This window comes from Physeter macrocephalus, chromosome 2 (genome assembly GCF_002837175.3).
Source record: "Physeter macrocephalus isolate SW-GA chromosome 2, ASM283717v5, whole genome shotgun sequence".
Lineage (NCBI taxonomy): Eukaryota > Metazoa > Chordata > Mammalia > Artiodactyla > Physeteridae > Physeter > Physeter macrocephalus.
Window position 1 is genome coordinate 81,875,213 of NC_041215.1, and position 18,334 is coordinate 81,893,546.

The window sequence follows — 18,334 nt, forward strand, 5'->3', positions numbered from 1 at the left end:
GAAGTATAATAAAGCATTTTTTACAGAGATGGCAAACACAGCAGGAAAAGGAGTAACACATTTTTAATTGGAGACATTCAGATTTGCCCTTAATTTAATTCAGCAGCCCAGCAGCCATGATTAGATTTGCATCATGATGTATCTTCAATACTATCTATTTTCACAAATGAGAACTTTCCTGAATATGGTTCTGATGGATCCTGACATTTTAAAATATGTCCTATTGTCCTTTTCTGTGCAGTAGACCAAGCATAGAGTGTTCACTCCTATATCACTGTCACTGTACTATCAGACCAGACGGCTACTTCATCACAGAATCAAGAGTTAGGGATAATTTATGCTATTCCTTGCTCTAGAATGTGAAAACAGAAAGCATTTGCTGCACTCAATCCAGCAGTAACAGCCTTGTCAGAGGGCATTTGGTGCTATGGCTGCACTGCCTTCAGGAATGAGATTTCATTCCATGGAGTCCTAAGCTCTCAGGTTGCAGAGAAAATTGTTGAAGCACGTGAGTTGATGCTTCATCCAGTAACCAAATTAAGGCTAGAGTGCCTCTTTGTTAAGGAAAACAAAATGCAATAAAACAGTTCTAAAATGGGAAAGATTATATCTGGACCCTCCATTGTTTCATAGTCAAGGATTTCTCCCCCTGATAGGAAAAAAAATACGAATGTTGGCTTAATATTCAGAGCAGTTGTTTTTGTGTCTGTGAACATTAAATGTTAGAAACGGAAGAGCTATTTATCCTCAGCCTGCTGAAGAGAACAGTGGAAATTTCTCTTTATTGGTCTATAAATAAGCCAAGTCTGAACACACCCTTTATTGGGAGAAGAGCCACGGCAGCTCATCTCACAAGCCAACAGGCTCATCAGGATTCCCTCATTTGATATTGCCATGAGCATGCCGAGGAAGACACAGACAAAAGATTGTCCTCTCAAACTATCAAACTTATTTAACCCGAGGGCAACTAGTATTCCCTAGGTGAAAGAAAGATGCATATAAAATCATAAACATTTATGGCTAACAGGTGTTATTGTTTAGGAAAAGCTTGGTGAATCAGTGACGTGTCATTTAACACAAGCTCAGAAGTGATAAATCAAATGGCCGTCGGTTCCTTTCTTCTATAATCACATATTACCAACAAAGACATGTAGGGCTTTGGAGCTTTGTCTACATAGTACAAAAATCAACTGGTTAAGTCAGAAAAAAAAAAAAAACCTCCCCCCAAATATCAGTTAAAATGCCTGTTTGAATTATACAGACAGAAGATCTGGTTGCATTAATTTTTTTTTTTTTTTTTTTTCTTTTGTGGTACGCGGGCCTCCCTCCGCTGCGGCCTCTCCCGTTGCGGGGCACAGGCTCCGGACGCGCAGGCCCAGCGGCCATGGCTCACGGGCCCAGCCGCTCCGCGGCATGTGGGATCCTCCCAGACCGGGGCGCTAACCCGGTTCCCCTGCATCGGCAGGCGGACGCGCAACCACTGCGCCACCAGGGAAGCCCATTAATTTTTTTATATATCAATTATTTGCGGTTGTGAACATGTAAAAAAAGCCACTGAAAATGTCTCAATTATATGGGCAATATAATCCATCCTTTCTATTTGAATCTGTTTAATTTGTTCATGTGTATTAACTTTTTCAGATTAGATATACTGTGAAAACAGACAGCTCCACTAGGGGAATTTAGTTGTGCAGGCAAAATTAAAAGGCTATCAGTGTGAAAAGTGAGAACAGATAGAAATCTTAACAAATTGGAAAGAACAACAGGCAGCTAGCAATAATCGTGTTCCTTTTCCAAGGAAGGAACTGTGTCTGCCTGTTCTCTGTACATGATTTGAGGCTTATACCCGTATTAATGATGATACCTCTTCCATCAATATCTTGGATTATTACCAGTGTCTGGGAGAAATTTTATTGGCTGCTGCAGTTCATTGAGAATTAATTGATATGATACGCTTACTCTACATGAACTTGGAAAAAAGTCTATCGAGTGAGTGATTTAATTCACTTTATGTTAATTATAAATTATGCCAGGAAACACAATTAAGGGTGGACTTGTTTCCAGCTCTTGGACTGTACATGTGAGCAGTATGTACTTCCGACATTCTGGATTCCCTGACTTTGACTGGCTGGCTAACACCTTACGAAAGGCATTAATTTGGCATTCCCACCAATATTTGCGAAGTGGCATGTTCTTAAACAAATTAGGCCAGAAGGAGGCAGCAAAACAGCCCACTTTATTAGTAATTTAAGCAACAGGATGAGAGACAACCTCCAAATTGGATAATTAAAAATATTTACCCACACTGTGTATGTTTTAAATAATCTCCTAAGTGTTTCATAAAACTGGAAAGGAAGGGGGTGGGGTGACCAGCTGACAAACCAAATGGAAAATGAAAGATGACTTTGGAAAGAGAATGTAAAGAGTTACTGGCCGCATCCTAGAGAACTCTTTATTATCATTTCCTGTTCGATGCTGCTGATGAGTAGATTCCTCGCGATTCTCCCTCTCGGTGAGCACGCACTAGTACTTTTATTAAAAGCAGTCCACCAGAATACGGGTAGTTGTTATGCAGGAGCGGTAACTCACATAATGGGGGATGGCATTTCTTTCCACTTGTGCTGCTCTGCTGCTTCTAATAGCAACCTGGAGCTCAATTTCCTCCTCAAGAACATGGCATTTCATGTGGAATGTCAATTATTAAAATGCAGTGTCCCGTGTCTTACTTCTCACTAGATGAATTCATTTGCAAAATTTGCTAATTTATGCAAATGTCCTTAACCTGTAACTGCCTGGAATCTATTTTACCATTTCTGGCTTTTGGCAGCTTGGAGCCTAGGTGCAGGAAGGAAATCCATTAATGCAGAATTTGTCAGTTCTGTCATCATTATATTGGTGATTGAGTTGTTACTGACCCCCCCCCCCAAAAAAAACCCACCATCACCAATAACAACAGATAAAAATGTGTTATTAAGTGGAAGCCAGCTGACAGCCAGAGCTGAGACATCTAGAGATTAAATGAAAGATAAACTAGGATGAGAGGATCTGGTACCTGCATGTCTTGACACCCTGAGTAATGTTAGAAGTGAATCGTCTCCTTTTTGGGAGAAACTAACTGGTTAATATCCCTAGGAGGGCCTATCAGCTACTGACTAAGACAGATACAGATAGTAGCCAGGTAAGAAATTTCTTCCTGAGAGTAAAAACTGAACTGGCCTGGGTTTTAGTAAATACAAAGCACAATTTTTAATTTTGGGCCATGGTTATATGTAAGACAAGGCAGCAAAAAAGGGATGTTTGTCAAGAAGGGGATCGCTGCATATGTGTGTGTGTGCACGGGTCTGCGCATGTGTACGTGTTCAGATCTGGGGGTACAAGTGGACCTGCCTGATGTTTCTGTGTCTGAATGTGTGTTCCCACAGGTACCGCATACATCAGATCTTGAGGCGTTACTCCAGATGAGTTGGAGTTTGTAGGTTCGCACATCAATGGTACCATGTTTTAATCAACTGTTCTGAAAAGACATGCTGCAAGCCCCCACTGGCCCTGATGGTTACACAGTCTCTTTTTATAAACAGCGTTGAAAAACAGCTTTCTGCAAACCTCAGAGTTGCTTTTCCTTTTTTTTTTTTTTTTTTTGAGGTCATGGAAACGATTCAGATTCCCTGCCTGGCTTCTGAATCCACAGGAAATGGGATACATCACATCATTTTTATTGTGTTCTTCATTCTGGTAAGTTTCCAAAGGCCACTGCATTCAGCAGTTGAGCAAGCTGGACTGGACCAGCCAGGGAGACTTGACCAGGGAAGCAGACGGTCACAGTGTTTGTGTGTGTGAGTGTGTGTGGGGGATAAGCATAGGTGAGCTCTAGTCTGGACACCCTCCCTGGGCGACTGATGCAGAATCTACCCATCAAGCAGTGCCTCCACCCCAGACTCCTTCATCGCACAGACCACTTTCCACTGTCCTCCATGATTTCTTTTGCTTGGCCTTTGACTTATCTGAATCCATGCTACACGTACATGGCCACAAGCTGTCCTTGTAACCTGCTCTTCTGACAGCTGGGTTGTATTTTCCTCTTTCAAGTGTACCAATAGTTGCAAAGTGGATGGAGGCATTTGCTGTGGATATTGGAATGGATTCTTTCAACTCCACAAGGGATTTCAATTAAAGAGAAGAAAGAATCTGCCCTTGGTAAAATGGACAATTACCACTTCAAGGAACCTGTCCAAACTCTCGAAGAAGAATATGAGAAGACACATTTAATCACTCACTTTGCTCCTGTTTCTTTCAGAATCATGTCTCTTTAAATCTACTGAGGGAGATATTCCTTCTGCCCCACAGGATGCCAAAATGACTTGATGATTTATTTATGCAGCACTTGGCAGTCCATAGTCCAGTTTGTGGCTGAAGCTGAATTTTATGAGCCTTCCCCTAGTGAGTATATTTTAACATTGTATTAAAAATATAATTTTTGAAAACCTCAGTCATGTTTGGCTCAGCTTCGGGCCCTGAGAAAGACAGTGACAGAAGTGAGGAATTAATATTGCTAAGGACTTAGCTAGTGAAATTTTTATTGTAAGAGATTAGAAAAGTGTAAAGTTTTTATTTGGGGAAGGGAAAAATGGTATTGAGACCTAAATGCTTCAGTGATATCGAATGTGACCTTTTCTATTTATAGCAATTCATCTGGTCAGTAAACAATTTATTGGGCTTCTACTATGTTCCAGAAAGTATTCTAGGCCTAGAGGACTGTGGCGAAAAAGACAAGCACTGCCTCTTCTCTTTTGGAACAGACATATCAGAGAAAGGAGATGGATAATATACAGGTAAATAAATGCTATAGGTGAACAGAATGGTTTCAAATCATAATAACAGTAAGTCTCATATAATAAAGAGGAACTTTGAACTGAGACTTGGCCTGGGGTGCAGAGAATTTCTACATTTGCCCAAGAAGATAGCTTCTGTAATGTCAAATCAGAAAAGTAGAAGATCTGACAAAATAATTTCCTGGACAGTTTTGCTTCTTCAAAATCTAGCTCAAAATAAAAATATATTGTCAAACTCAAATGAAAGGATTTAGACCTTGAAGAAACCAAGATGGTCAGGTGGCATGGTTCTAGAAACAGCTTTGTAGTTTAGCATCGTGGATTTAAGTTCAAAGATATAGTTTGGCTCTTATTGATGATACAGTGGAGACAGATTTCACTTCACTTAAATTACTACTGAAAAGTGAAGGTCAAAGGAAAGCCTGGGATTGTGTCTAAGTCTAGGCCAGAAGATATCAGGGGTCTTGTTATTTTTAAAAAACATAGCCAAGAACAATCACTAAAGCTGAGACTCAGATGTGAGCAATTATAATATAGACCTTTGCTTCTTAGGAACTGCTGGCCAAGGAATGAAAAATCAGTAAACTCACTGAAATCATATTAGTATCTCTTTTTAGTAAACAAAGATCTTTTCTCAGAACAAAATTTCAAGGGATTCATCACTCATAAAGGAACAGATATAATTATTACCATGTAACATTAATTGTCAAAAGCATTTTAATTAACTTATTGGGTACTAATAATGTATAAGGATACTGCACATAACATGCAATTAGATGCTTTCCTGCCTATTAAATGTCTAATCATAATTTAACAGATAGACACAGTTTGACATTCTTAGGCTGAAGTGAATCTATTACCAGTAAATTGCTAGTGATCATCTTTAAAGAAAAAAATCGTTATTGTAACTTCCCCACTATGTAGTCTTCAATGCCTGTGCCAGTCCATTGAGATTGCTTTATGAGAAACTTATGTGTGTGTCAGTGTATGTTTCACTGAAGGTACTCAAGCATACACTTGAGTTAGGATTACAGTAATTTTGTTGTCCAAAGTATCAAGGGAGAGAAGGTTTGAACTCATAGGAGTCCCTCCCGAACTGTCATGTACACAACTACATGCTGTAATGAGCTGACTGTTAGGGAAACCTTGGGTATGGTCAGGCTTCATATTCTTGAGAATGTGGAAGGATCCTCCTGCTCTATTCCAGTCAGGGCTCATGGTGCTTCTTGAGGTGGCAATAACAGATAAATTCTAGACTCCACTCAGGCCATAACTCACAACCCGAAGCAAACTTGGATAGTCCAGTTCATCTACTTTCTAGGGGAGATCCCCAATTGGTTAAATGTCTGGATCTCCTGGGACTTTATAAAAAATGTTCTCACAGAGAGCCAAAACCCTTTGGTTCTTTCTCTACCTCTTGGTACTATACTGAATCAATCTCACCCCTATTCTACATGATGGCTGGTTTATTTGGTTATTCTAGAAAATTCTAAGTCAAAGCTCTAGTGAGGCTAACACTCTTAAGCAAGGGATACCATAGTACTGATGGAAAGGTATAGCTTTAGAGTCAGCTAGAACTGAATTTGAATGTCACACTTCCTGTGTGAACTTGGGCAGATATACACTACTCCTTGAGCCTGAGTTTCCTTATTTTTTTTTTTAAAGGGAATTCCTTTATTTTTATTATTTATTTATTTTTGGCTGTGTTGGGTCTTCATTTCTGTGCAAGGGCTTTCTCTAGTTGCGGCAAGCGGGGGCCACTCTTCATCGCGGTGCGCGGGTTTCTCACTATCGCAGCCTCTCTTGTTGCGGAGCACAGGCTCCAGACACGCAGGCTCAGTAGTTGTGGCTCACGGGCCCAGTCGCTCCGCGGCATGTGGGACCCTCCCAGACCAGGGCTCGAACCCGTGTCCCCTGCATCGGCAGGCAGACTCTCAACCACTGCGCCACCAGGGAAGCCCTGAGTTTCCTTATTTGTAAAATGGGGAGGATCATACCTACTTTACAGGACCTTGTGAGGATTAAATGAGCAAACAGCCCAAAACTAAGCATCTAGTAGTTGCTCAAAACTGCAAGCCCCCTTACCTTTCGACTCTCAAGTACCTTGCCTTATAAATATACCTCCATCTCATATATCATTTCACGTCACAGGTATTCAAAGTGGATTTTATGCCTCAGTTTCATCTGGCTGCATATTTCACCTGAAATTTCTAAGTATTTCACTGGTATAGTGAAGTTCTCTAATGTCTAGAGTCATTGTATAAATGGAAAAGGGTAGAACAGTATTAATTTCCTTCGAATAGGGTTTAAGTTCAACTCACCTTATATTGCATATAGCATAATGGGGAATGGGGCCACCATGTATTATCCTCCAAGGCGATATTAAATTCCATTTTGCAGTTAGGACTTAGGATCTTTGTCATAGTAAAGTCACACTTCAAAAAGTAAAAAATGTGGACCAACATTTACTGAGTTATGTTCTCAGTACCATGGGAACCAATCAAGTTGATTTAATTAATTCATTAATTTCCCATCAAGGGCAGCCTTGTCACTTTCACAGGGCAGGGATTTGGGCCCTTTTAATTAATGTGACTTCTTAGACGCAAGATTCTGGATAGAATCTGTGAGTCCTTTGGCACAGCCTATTTTCCTCACAGTTATCTAGACAGGATCAGTGTTGTTACTTCAAGAGTTATACAATGGAATGGGGGGAGTTATAGGTAATCCCTTTTTCTGAACTAGCTTGAAATAAAAATTAAATGGGCCTTGAGCGTTTGTGAATTGCAGTGTTTCATTGGGGCCATGGAACACTAAGTGAGGCTCAGAAACAGGGTGTTAATTCAGGCCTAATCATTTAATTCCGCTCTGTTATGTGCCGTATTTATTGCCCTCCTGGATCTGTTTTCTATGGCATGATAAAGAGACAGTGATTCTCTGAAGCTCAGTCAGGGACCATTTTATTTATATCGTTACTTAGTCCAATAAAAGCACTGGCTTCAGATTCCTGCTGTTACTTTCTGTTTTGTAGCCCTGTCATTAACTATGAAAATGCTGATGGGGTTTTCATCTTTTGGGCTGGAGTCGCTTTGCAGTTGAATGAGGGTCTTGTAAGGAGAGGGGATGGTCTGGACCATATTGATAGTAGAAAAGTCCAGTTTGGTGTAACCAGATAGATATGCAAATTGACTGGGAGTCAACTCAGGTTTTAGCAGCAAACATGAACTTGCCTTTGTTCAATGTGTTGGTGTGAACATTTGATCGACATTTTTTAGCATGAACTTAGACCTGTTTAGGCTGTGATTCTGTTTGTGAACCAGACAGGTTTAAATTTTTTTTTTTAATCAAAAACTTGCTGCGATTCTCTCCAAAGTGAAAATAGTTCTAATTTCACACAAAAGGAAATGGAATGTAGCTCTATCTAAAGTTGTTTGCATATATCGAGCAAAGAAGTGATGAAAAACAAACAAAAAATGCAATAGATCACACTTCAGATCCTCTTTTCTAAAAATAGTTTTAACTGTGTAGTTCAAGTGATTAATTGATTGTTTTCCTAACAGTCTGTAAAGTGCTGTAAAGAGGCCCAGAATAAGGAAATGATGGTGGAAACAGATTTATAGAGGTCACTTGAATTAATGATATGGCAATCAGATGATAACACAGGTGCATTAACGTAACATACTGTGTCATTAACAGTGTTTCCAATGGAGTTAATGTGTAGTTATGCATGTAATAATAGACATGATTTCATAGTAGATACGCAGTTAGCTTGTGTCATTGGTGTGTAGTGCACAAACGAAGCAAATCATTATTGTTTCAACGCTAAAAGCTGAGAACATTTCGAGGACCAAGGGGCCTCTCGATCAGACAGATCATCTTTTAAAGTTTCTCTAAAGCATACATTCAGCAAGGAAATGTGAAAAGTATTAACAGTCAACGGATTCTGTACCTATGCCGATATTTAGATGTTTGGAGCAGTTAGCACTGAAAAAAGTTGTATTTGAGGAATGTGGTTGAGATAACATGAGCAGATGTGCTTGGGAGTGTAAATATAAATAACCAAAAGTTATTATATTCTCACTGAAATTTAAGAAATAAATATTCATTCATTTTGCCAACAAGGATTTGTTTACCATTTTCCATGGGAGAAAGACAGCTAAAGATTTAGGTCATACCTCTAGCACCGGGTGGAACCTGATGATTCCAGAAATCCTGCCAGTTCCAATACTGTAGAAGGAGGTGGCAGAAATTTCCACAACCCAGAAAGCCATCTGAGGGGGATACAATGAACAATCTGTCAAATTCTCTGAAATACAGAGAGATATACCCTTGAATTGTGGAACATCTTTTTTAGAGTATTTGCTAAGTCCTCATTGGCTCCACCCTACTACCATGTTCTTTAGCACCGCATGGATGGGGTAGGGGAGACAGGAGGGCTATGCTGTGTACAGGGACATCTGACATGGTAACAGCACTTAGTCCTTTAGAATTTATGAATCACTTTCTTATGAATGATCACATTTGATGTTCAGAACAAACTTGTGGAGCAGGTAGGCAAGGTATCTCCATTTTACAGATGTGGTAACTGAGTCTCACAGAGCTCATATGGCTGGCCCAAGATCAGCTGTGGAGAAGATGGTAGAGTCAGGTCTTCTCATCCTTAATCCAGTACAATTCCACTGAATCAAGATTGAGAGGAGCTGTGTAAAAGGATAATAAATGGCCCCAGTCATGTCCCTTCCCATTCTAAAACTTTTCATCTTTTGTGGTAAATGTTAAACTGTGGATTTTAGAGAGGAAAGGAGCTTAGATAATCAAAAAAAGATTTCAAAGATGTGGGGAGTGCATGGGAGGGGGTCTGGAGAGAATGGTAGAGATGCTGGAGGCTGATGGAATGGAAGATGCTGGATGGAGGGTGCAGCATCCTGGGGGTCAGAGGATGTGGCAGCCACGGAGGGTTTGCAAAAGGAAGCAATAGGAAATGTGTACTGAACAGTAGGCAGTACCCAAATGACAGAGTCCTTGAATGCAAGCTCAAGAGTTTGTTTGGAAGAATGTGAGGAACCACTGAAAGTTTTGAGTAGGAGAATGATGTCATAAAAATGACCTTTAGGGCTTCCCTGGTGGCGCAGTGGTTGTGAGTCCGCCTGCCGATGCAGGGGACACGGGTTCGTGCCCCGGTCTGGGAAGATCCCACATGCCGCGGAGTGGCTGGGCCCGTGAGCCATGGCCGCTGAGCCTGTGCGTCCGGAGCCTGTGCTCTGCAACAGGAGAGGCCACAACAGTGAGAGGCCCGCGTACCACAAAAAAAAAAAAAAAAAAAAAAAACCTTTATGGAGATTAGCCTAGTGGTACTCAAGAATAAGTAGCTATAGTTGGCAAAGACACAGCTATGAGACCCCAGCAATTGTCCAAACATGAGAGAGAAATTAATACTGCTCAAGAGGGTACACAATCACAAGGATTTAATAATTCTCTGGTGAATTAGAAAAACAATTTTCAAATGTTCTAAAGTATTTAAATAAATCAGTCACAGCTGCTCCCCATTCTTGAGCAATAACTCCAAATTAAGCTCTGCTTTCAGAAGACATGAAAAGCAAAATTAGGCAATCATCTAAAATCTAGGACAATACCCTATACTTAATAAGTGCTCAAAAAATTTTTCTTATAATTTTGATGAAAATAGTATCCAATTCAATCAAGAAAAATCATATTTCTCTAGATGGCCAGCTTTTTAAGATATCGATATTTTTCTTAAAATATGACTTATAAAGCTGCTTTAACTTTTCTATGTATTTTAAATGTACAGATGTAGAGAAAATAAATACTAAATTTGGAGGCAAATAGAGAACACTTTTTTCTTTACGAGCTGAGTGACACTGAATAGGATAGTAGTAGGGAAAAAAATAAATTTAACGTTCTGAATTGAATCTAGAATCTTTATTTTTTTTGATGTGGACCATTTTTAAAGTCTTTATTGAATTTGTTATACTATTGCTTCTGTTTTGGTTTTTGGACCCTGAGGCATGTGGGATCATAGCTCCCCGACCAGGGATCAAACCCACACCCGCCGCATTGGAAGGCAAAGTCTTAACCACTGAACCGCCAGGGAAGTCCCTAGAATCTGTATTACAGAGAACTCCATAAAACTTTGGTATTTGCTAAGGGACACAATTTCAATTAATTGAACTACATGGCCTTAAGATCAGTAAATTCTATTATTCCTAGAAAGCCTTGGGCTAAATTATGGACTAAGATAAATTAGCTTTTGGAGATACCTGATTCTTCCGTATAAATTGTCACACTGGCTGGATACACTTGATGAGCAAGTTCTGTAACATCTCTGGGTCTCCGTTTTCTCATCTGGGAAATGGGGATGATAATAGTAGTGGCAGTACTTTCTCTCACAGATAAACTGTACAAATGTTAGCCACTTTTCTGAATCTTTCCCTGATCCCTTCTGTGTGCTCCCTGCACCCTGTCACGCCCTGCGCCCTCATGATGTCTTCTGGGCAACACTTCATTCTCCCTCACCCATAGGAAAGTTTACCTGTCCTGAGTTCCAGCTCATCCTACTCAGTACCCTGATTTTGGTTACTTGATAATCTGCTGCAGGCCAAGATGTTAATGAATGTGAATGTATCTATTTACCAGCCATTCCTGACACCTTGTTTGCATTTTTTCAGGGCTTAAAAGCTTTAAGTCAAACAATGAAAATAGTATTAATTTTAGTTTCTTCAATTGGCTAATGAGGAAGATTCTAGAGGGGAGAGATGGAAGGAGGGCCTAAATCTGGCTACACATAAGACAGACTCTGGGAAGAGCCTGGCTTCGGGGCGGTCCCTTAGTGGCTCCATAATCAACACCCAATACTGTGGCTGTTCCAGCCATAAGCCTATTTCCCCCCCCAGGTCGGTCCTGTGCGCCAGGAAGAGTTTTCTAGTTAATAAAATGTGCTGCCATCCCTTTCACCTTTAGAAAACATGAAGGATGCCCTTGTTGAGTTCAGCATCTATGCTTCCTGTAGGTTTTACGGCAAGGGGCTGCATCCCGGTGTCCCATGTTCCAGCTACAGTAAGGGCCCAGTGGGTCTTCCTCCTGCGTTTACAAAAAGGGGCCTTTAACCCACAGCCATGCTCCCAATTGCTGGAGAAATGAGGCCCTGCATCCCTGAACGACGGGCTCTTTCCACTTAAACCAATTGTGGCACTTGCTTCCCTCAGCCCTGGAGCCTACCTACAGCTGTGTTTACTGAAGTGCGGCTGTAATTTGCTACAGCATGCCAGAGTATTAATAGACAATTATTTATTGCAAATCTGGACCATTTATACTGTTTACTGGCTGACACAATGTAAAATTTTGATCCAAATGTTAATGTGTCCATGACATTGCATAATTCTGTTCCATGCCATGGTTTTTTCTCTTCTAAATGAATCGAATTTGCAGTACAAGGAAATGCATTTTTAACGGATGAGTGATTTACAGCCTCAAACTTATAAGGCTATTATTTGTGTAACTAAGGGGGAGTTGACTAATTGCAATAACACAGCAAATTAGACACATTTAGGATTGTACTGGGAATAAATTCATGGGGAGAAAATGAAAATAACTCACAAAGTTCTTAAAGGGTAACTGAATAAATCTCACTTCAGCTGTACAGGGCGATTGTATTTTGGGGGGAGATCAGGCACCTTTGAGGCCAAACAGACTTATAAATATTCAATTGAGTAGAACATAGATAAGAATTACCTCTTCATAAAGAACCATATGTGTAGGAGAGTGCACTTCCAATTCTCCAAATGTTTACTGAAATTGCCTACACAAATGTTTTCAGCAGTTGGGTGAAAACAAAGAGCTTTACAGTTATGTGCTATTTTCATGAAAAAGACACCAATTTTAGCATATTTACCTTCTATTTGTTGAGCATGCAACACAATGCCAAGGAAGAATGATTTCCTAATGGAGATCTTCATGATTTTTCAAAATAAAACTTGTGCATCAGCAAAAATAATATTTCTTTCTTTCCGAGGTATTCCACTTAGGTTGTTTATATTGATTCCTGTTATTCTGTTACCTCTGCCTACAGAGAGATTGTTAAGATAAAAAGTGCCTCAATGCAGCTCTAATTAAATCTCTGAGAACTAAACTGTGATGCCTAAACACAAGGATATTCAAAATGAAGATTCCTTCAGTATTTTAGTCCAGGTGGCTCCCACAAATTAATGAAGAGAGAAAACAGATGTGGGGGGCTCTAAGAATAACAATAAAATATGTGTGTGTCCTTCCAAATTACATACAAAATGGCCTTCTCTTCTCCAGAAGGCAAGATCCTCCCTCTCTCCGGCCTTACTCATCACTTCCTTGGTTTCCCTTCCTGCCTCCAGTCTTATCCTCTTCCTTTCTGTTCTCCACAATCTAGCTGTTCATCTTGCTAAACTGTATGCCTGTCTTGCTTCTCCCCTGTTAAAAACCGTCCCCAGAATGGCCAGGACAAAGGACAAAGGACAAGCACTTTAGCGTGGGGCACTTGGTCCTTCTGAACCTCTACACCACCCCTCCTGCTGGTCCCCCTCTGCCCCTGCCTTCCCCTCCCACAGCAGCCCCCTCACCCTACATGTGAACAGTAAGCTCCAGATGACTTGGAATTCTTGGAACAGGCCATCCACATGCTTATCTCTGACTGGGGGGGCCTTTGCACATCCCTCTTTTTTCCTTCTGCTTGTGATGTCCTCCCTACTCTGCCTGGCTCTTATGCTCCAGGAGTGGGTTCAGATGACAACTCTGGGAAACCTCTGCTGAGCCCTGCAGCTAGACATCTGCCCCTGCTTCCCCTATTAGAGCACATCCACATCCAGGTGAGAGCCTTGCTTCTTTAACTGCCTTCTCCACTGGGCTGGAAGCTCCTGGAGGGCATGGCTTGTCTTCTTTACTGGACTTGGCCACAGAGTAAACACCCAGTTAATATATGAGGAATAAATGAAATACCTATTGAATATCTACTTTGCCTCAGGCACTTAACAAGGCCTGTGAAGAATGTAACAAATGGTCTGCACATGCTCCCCTCTCCCAAATAGAGTAGCTTATAATTAAGTAAGGGTGATATAAGAAGATCAGAAATAACAAAGCAGAATTTGATAAGGACCACAGTAAAGGCAAAAATTGCTACAGGGTTTCAGAATAGTGAGATTCATTCTTTAAAAATCATTATCTATGTGACTATTAAAAATCCTCCTCCTCCTCCATCCCATCTATTCAGTCAGTCACTAAAGATTGACGTTATTTGTATGAGTTGATTGATTCTACCCTCTCTTCATGGCTACTAACACCACCAGGTTTACGCCATCATAGCTCACCTGTACCACGGCAACAGCTCTACTGGTCTCTTGCTCCCAGCTTTCTCCTCTTCAAATCCAACCTCCACACAGCACTGGAGAAAGGGGTCTATTTAAAACAAAAATCAGCAATCAACTGCTTGTAGTTCCTACACACATAACACGCTGTGTGTCCCCTGTGTCTGCAATGCCATTCTGACCCACGACATTTTCTTTCCCACTCCTCCTTTAAAACCCAGTTCAGGTTGTTTAATGGGTACAGAGTTTCTGTTTGTCATGATGAGAAAGTTCTGGAAATAGATAGTGATGATGGTTGTACAACATTGTGAAGTATTTAATGCCACTGAATTGTATACTCAAAACTGGTTAAAATGGTAAATTTTGTTATGTATATTATACCACAAAAAAAGAGGATAGTGACTATTAAAAAAAAATCATTATCTTCTCTTTGTTTCTCTCTCATGTTCTCTGAAATCAAGCAGACCAGGAATTAAATCCTCATTCAACAACTTATTAACAATGTGATGTTAGATGGTTTACTTTACCTGAGCCTCAATTTCCTCATCTGCAAAATGAAGACCATATTATTTACGTTACAGGGTGCTGTGACGATTAAGAGAGGGCTAGTGCCCAGAAAAGGCTCAGCAAATGGTGCTGGGAATATTTCAAGAGGATGTGCTACTTGTTTTCTCAGGTCTGCTCTACTGTACTTCAGGCTTTATTATTCAGCATCTCATATTTTACCTGTTGGGGTAGGAGCCTTATCTGCTTATTGGCATATAGCCCATAGCTCATCTTCAAATTTGGACACAGTATACTCAGCTCCTTTCAAAATTGACTGTAAATTAATACTTGGAAGGGCTGCCTTAATACTAATAGGCTTTCATTTGGGATTTTTGAAATTTTAACGACTCAGGAACAGAAATCATAGCTTACACTCTGCAAGTAGTCAAAGACTTTTTGTTGAATTTGATTGGAGAACTTAAAAATCTGAATTATTTGTTCAGCACATATTTACTGAGTTCTTGGACCGACCTTCTTGCTGTATCTATCTTTCCTTCCACGGACTTTTATATAGAATGGAGAAATGTCAGGGGGAAATGGAAAGCAGTTAGCAACTGCAGCAAGGTAGACAACAGTGATGTAATGACCGGTTGAAATTGAATCAGACTTTAATATTAATTGCAGTGTCCGTGACAGATTGAAGGACCAAACACCACTGCTGTAATTTACGTGGTAAAGGAAGCCAAGACTACTGGCCACCATATTAATAGTAGACCCAGGCCTGTACAGTGATCAAGAATTTGGGTTGCAAAATTAGACAGGCCTACACAGCTGTGTGACTGTACAAATTACCTGATCTTTTTAAACTCCAGATTCTTCAGCCATTTCATAGGGATTGTAAAACCTACTTTGGGAGATTACTTTGTGACTTAATTGAGACAATGCATATAAAACAGTTAACACAGTAGGAACTCAATGCATGGATATTTTTATTACCATTTTGAAGATAAGTCATGGAATCTGTGGCATTTTGAAATATATTAAGTTAAGGATGCCTGTTTGAGAGAGATTTTTACATTACTCTTATTCAACTGAATGCCCAGCCTATAATTATTAGACAGTGCAACCTTGCCTTCCTCCAGACTGCCAAAGAACGAGGCAGGTGTTAAACACACATGGAAGAAAAAAGATCAATAGACCCCCAAGGTCCTAAATAAATCAATGCAAATAGAAATTTTGCATTACTTGTTGAATATACTCAGCTACCACCTTCAGTACATGTGACATTGCTTAGTCTTGCTTTCTTTGCCATTATTCAAGATTAGAATGTGGAAATATTAAAGAAATTAAAAAGGAAAAACATTTTTTAAGCTTTATCTCAGAGAAGCCTGGAGAGCAGTTTGGCTCAGGCCTCTGCATTCAGGAAGAGCCTTCAGTTAGTCTTTGAACATCTTTTCTAATCTGTAACCACCCACAAAGACACACTGACAGAGTTAAAGAAAACACACGTCAGACAAAATTCAACCTGGGTCCCCATGTTGGATCACAAGGCTTGCAACAACTATTAAGGAACATTATTTACATGTTATTTAAATACGTTTAGAACAACAGTTATCTTGTCTGAAATATTTTGCGGTAAAGGCATGAAATCTGTTTATTAATTGAAAATATATGCCACAAGCTTTGTAACCCTGTTTAGATGTTTCTTCACTCCGTAATACTTAGAACTTCTAAAAACAGAAGTAGCCTGGGCCACTACCTTGACATGTAAGGGGTCACGCCCTTCCTAACGCACGCATCTGATTAATGCCTGATTCTGATCAACAGGGGGGAACTACCCCTTTCCCTATTAAACGTATCTATTTTACTTTCACATCGCATCCAAGAAGAGAAGCCATAAACAGGAATATATTGGTTAAGAGCCAGTTTTTAATTGTGTCCAATGGAAGAATTCCTTGGGAGTTGCGTAGGGCTATTCATCACTGATGAATATCAAGAGGAATTCAGATTTTATATTATTTGTTCTAAACCAGAACATTTTACTTATTGTTCATAATACACGTTGAAAGCAGACACCAAAATGGCTCATTTGGAGCCTTTCTGTGCTCACTCGCTAATGCACATTAACGCCAGTACACATTCCGTATTACAGATCCATAAAATGCATTTGCATAATATTGAAATTATAATCCCAAATGTGTAGTAAAAAGCCTTATGAAAAATTGTTACTGCTCAGCTACTATACAGTGGCTAATTTTTAATCTTCAGCCTCTCAGTTGCAAGTAAAGATGGGGTATTCTTTAAATAAAAACCTCAAGAGTAGGAGCCTGGAACTGAGGTCTCCTTTCTTTTAAGGACGGTATTTTTAGGTGGAGGAATATTATCTCTATCATGTTAAACAGTTGCCTACACAGTGATTCTGGCCTTTTGTGGACTGGTGTCTTGACTTTTTACATTTGGTTGAGAAGTATCGCTAACTTACCAGCCTAGTGTCCGCAATGGGATGAGGGTCTCTCTCATGACCCCACTAGAGGGTCTCTGCCTCATCCATGAAGGAGCCGGCTGGGAAAGAGTGAGAGTGGCTGAGGTGGCAAGTATTTTGGCAGAGAACCCACTGGCCATGGTCTTTTGATCCAGTCTCTGTGCTCAGCACTGTGGCAGACTCTTGATTAGATTATAACAAAGAGCCCTCGTATTAATTCAGTGAGGTGTATATATATCCCTTATGATGAAACAGCCTAGAATGGTTGCACACTTTCATCTCTCATCTCTCAGAGGTAGGCCCATACCTGTTAACTACCATATTCCAACTGCTGCACTCAACTGTAGTGTTAAGTACAGATGCTTGATTCTTCCTGCAAGTGATTCCACAACTGTGTTTTCAAATAATTTTCAGAGAGTTCTAGCTGAGACTTTCCAGAATTAATGTTGCTGAGTTACATTTCTACCGGGCTTTATTGACACAGACCTTAATAAAGGGAACCCCAATGGTTGGGCTGAACACTCACCTTGTGCCTAGTGGGGCCTGGTCAGAGTGTTTCCTCTATGGAAGTGGTCATCTCTTGGCCATTGGCCCCTCTAGCCTTTTCCCATGGTCCTAGCAGAAGTTTAGCCCTCTGTGCAACCTCAGGAAGCTCTACTCAATTCATGTTTATATGGCAACCAAATTGTGAAGCAAGGACATGTTCTCTAGTGTCCTCTCACCAGGCTCTGTCACCTTCTTTCTCTTCTCTCTCTTCTGAAATTTAAAGCTGCAGGAAGGAGAAGAGAAAACCAGAGTCAAACAGGCCTGTCCTCACTGGATGCCACCTTATACTAGGGGCTTCCTGACAAAGATGGAGGGAGAACAGAAATGACACAGAATACATCTCCTACTTTATTTGGGGGATTTTAGCTTGGAAAAAAGGTTTTCTTATTTCCCTAGTCATTTATTTTTGGTTTATTTAATTTTAATAAGTATACAATGTAAATCCAAAAGGTGTAATAGTTCAAAAGTTATTTTTTATACTGTGAAAAGTCTCTTTTCTACTTCTTAAAACCAACAGGAGCATATTATACATGATATTCTAATCTTTTCATTTATTACTATCTTTGAGATCCTTTTTACAGCGACATATAGAGCTACCTCTTTCTTTTTTTTTTTTTTTTTTTTTTTTTTTTTTTTTTTTTTTT

At 40.1% G+C, this 18,334-nt stretch overlaps 2 long non-coding RNA genes across 3 annotated transcripts in view; one reads left to right on the forward strand and one right to left on the reverse strand.

The window, feature by feature from the left end:
* Nucleotides 1-4,691: 4,691 nt before the first annotated feature.
* LOC114484272 (uncharacterized) overlaps nucleotides 4,692-18,334 on the forward strand; it is a 43,111-nt gene continuing 29,468 nt past the window's right edge. For both annotated transcript variants that reach the window (XR_003676958.1, XR_003676959.1), the window contains exon 1: nucleotides 4,692-4,829. This is a non-coding gene — a long non-coding RNA (uncharacterized lncRNA). The remainder of the gene's footprint in view (nucleotides 4,830-18,334) is intronic.
* On the reverse strand, nucleotides 8,474-14,499 carry LOC102988336 (uncharacterized). Its single transcript, XR_447791.4, has 4 exons — nucleotides 14,180-14,499; nucleotides 12,736-12,906; nucleotides 11,105-11,189; nucleotides 8,474-9,097 (listed from the first exon to the last, which is right to left on the reverse strand). It is a non-coding gene; the product is annotated as an uncharacterized lncRNA (long non-coding RNA).